Here is a 3,158-nt window from a genome sequence, read left to right on the forward strand (position 1 = left end):
TGTAACTATTTCGCCATCTGCTGGTCTCAAGGGAGATATTCTTTTCAAATAAATATTTCAGTATGTTAAGTCTCTCTTCTCTTAGTCTGATCTGTTTCATCTGTTCATGACTTTTTAAAACTTAACATATATTTTCACTTCTAAGAAGTACATTTCCCTTCAAATTTACTCTTCATAATTGATGTTCTTGTGTTATATCTTTATCTTGGTCAGTATGTCTTTGTTTCTGGACTTTTCATTCATGGGTAACCAAACATCCTGGCTTGCCAGAAACAGTCTGAATATATTTTTGTTGTGTTCACATCCTGTCTAGTTTAGCATTTCTCCCAGACAAATGTTCCTCAGTCTGGACAATAAATGATAACGATCATCACATTCTTAGCTGTCCTATACTTCGCATTTGACAGTTCTAGCAATTGCCATCTTTTTCAATGTATCGACTGAATAATGGTTTTACTTATTCATGCTTTGTGAGTTTGGGTAGTACATTCATTGCTTGATATTCATAATCAGCTGGCCTATATGGGTTAAAACTTCCTTTGGTAAAATTTCTGCCTCTACGTTTATCCAGATGATACAACTGACTGATCTGACTTGACCCCTTCCACTAACCCACACCCCCAAGGGTCTCATTCAGAGGGAATCTCAGACTGAACTTTACACTGCTGATTGCCCAAGGCTAAGTATTTCACCAGCAGTGCTGGTACAGGCCTCAGTTACCAGAGCATCTCTATCTCCCTCTCTCAAGTCCTTCTTCCTACTGTTCTGGCTCCTACTCCTTGCTGCTCAACCCCTTACTCAAAGTTATTTTTGGAAAGGAGTGGATCTGAAGACTCATAGTATATGTTCTTTTGCAAGATACGCCTCATAAGGTATGTTCCTTTTTTGGGTCAAGTTTTTCTACAGTGAAAGGTTTTTTCAAAGTACAAAATGAAAAATTTATACCAAGTTACATATTATTTCCAAACTGCTTTCCCCTTTAAAAATAGATATTTTTACAGCAATACATTGAAATTTCAGATATGTATTGCGTACTGCACTACAGAAAGATGATACCAATTTATACTCCAACAATGTGGTTCTTTTCACTTGAATATTGTCAATTCCAATTTATCTGTTTTAAATAATTACTGAACAGACATGTAAAAAATCATATTTCTTACCATTTATAATGAGTACATATTTATAATCAACTTGCATTTTCCCCTTGCATATTGCCTGCTTATATCCCTTGCCTGTTATTACATTTGGTGGCCATATTCTTCCTATTGAAATGTTAGCAAATTATCTATCTATCTATCTATCTATCTATCTATCTATCTATCTATCTATCTATCTATAGAAGAGAGAGAGAGAGAGAGAGAGAGAGAGAGAGAGGCCTAGCCTCAATGGTACACTAGGCAGTGTACTGATCTGCAGTACTGGAATCACATGGTTGACTGAGGGTTCAGATCCTGAGCCAACCCGAAATATGCTGGGTGTATGTTCATCCAAGATTCTGACTAACTGCAGAGTTAAGGGGAGAGAATCATGGCATGACAGGATCCTGTTGGGGTAACTGTCTTTCACACTTTCGCTCTTGAAAGAAAACAAACTTAAAAAGAAAAATAAATTTCAAATACTGGAAATGTGTAACTTTTGGCAGTTAAATATATTACAATACTGATTTTAAGTTTGATATCTGCAACAATTCTTGCTTAGTTGTTATTTTTCTTAAGTTTTATATGGACTTCACGTCTCACCTAGAAAGATTTCTCTCACTTTGATATGATAAAAATAATCTCTTAATTTTTTTTCAGAAACTTACATTTTTTAATATTTAAATAATTAATCTATCTGTAATTTAATTCTGTGTTGTATAATCAACAATTCCCGTGCTTGCTTCGGCAGCACATATACTAAAATTGGAATGACACAGAGAAGATTAGCATGGCCCCTGCGCAAGGGTGATACGCAAATTCATGAAGTATTCCATATTTTTAATAAAAAATTTAAAAAAAAATAAAAAAATAAAAAAATACTGGGAACCAAAACAAAACAAAACAAAAAAACAATTCCCACCAAAATGGATAGCAAATTTTCTAAACATCTTTTATTGAATGGTTCCTTCTTTCCTTCAATGATTTGAAATTCAAGATTTAAACTGTTAAATTCTGATTTTACACATACGTGTATTAAATTCTGATTTTACACATACATATGTTAACAAAATATCATTTGGTTGCATTATTTCCTACTTCATTTTCCTGTAATGTGTCAGATGTTTTAATCACTATGTCTAATAGTACATTTTCACTTTGAAAAAGAGTAAAGCTCTTTTCTTTTTTATCATTATAGGAGGTGAGATATTTTCTTCATTCTGTATCAAAATATAATTACAAAAAAGAGGAATAAGACAGGAATTACTTGTTCTTTAAAGTATTGACTGAACTCACTCATACCACTCCATGCTTCCTTCTTTCCAATCTCCCATTATTCCTTCTTTCACTTCTTAAAATTCTTTAATTGCTAGCTTAGCAATGAACAGAGGCTGGGAATCAAGGTACTTCTCTATTGAAACATGTTTTCACTTTAATAAAACAATTTATAAGCCTAATCAATAATTTTAGGCTATAATATTAGCATGAGCATCTCCAAAAACATTATAAAATTTATTTTGATTTAAAGTTATGAATAGTTTGAATTAGTGCAGAGTTGAGATGAGGCTCAATGTATATATAGAACAGCAAAATTGAAACCATGTTCCATTGCTTTTAACCAATGTGATCCCTCAAAACATGTTTAAATTGAACCCTTTGAGTGACTCTTGTATATTATATTGTAGTCTCTTTATTTTATTTTTATCAAATTGTATTGTTTGATAAAGGCCCATTTGACTAAAAGAGCTCTTCATCAATGCTAGTGTTATTTGGTTATAGAAGATACCTGTAAAAAATTATTAATAAACTATTGAACCAGCCTTGTGACCTAGCGGTTAAGGGAGCTGAATCTCATGTGGCTGGCTGTGGTTCAGATTCTGGCCCCAGTGGCTTGAAAAACACATCAGGCACATATTTTTGTGTGTTCCATATCCTAACAGATGGAAAAATGAGAAGGGCTTATGATTCAACTAGGCCATCAAAGGGTGTTTTCTCCCTCTATGTCTCTGATGAGTTGCG

The 3,158-nt window shown here is 33.4% G+C and overlaps 1 non-coding gene across 1 annotated transcript; it reads left to right on the forward strand.

Annotated features, from left to right (window-relative positions):
• Positions 1-1,874: 1,874 nt before the first annotated feature.
• On the forward strand, positions 1,875-1,981 carry LOC114009727 (U6 spliceosomal RNA). The gene has a single exon (XR_003551112.1). It is a non-coding gene; the product is annotated as a U6 spliceosomal RNA (small nuclear RNA).
• The last annotated feature ends 1,177 nt before the right edge of the window (positions 1,982-3,158 follow it).

This window comes from Tupaia chinensis, unplaced genomic scaffold (assembly GCF_000334495.1).
Source record: "Tupaia chinensis unplaced genomic scaffold, TupChi_1.0 Scaffold000609_1, whole genome shotgun sequence".
Classification (NCBI taxonomy): domain Eukaryota; kingdom Metazoa; phylum Chordata; class Mammalia; order Scandentia; family Tupaiidae; genus Tupaia; species Tupaia belangeri.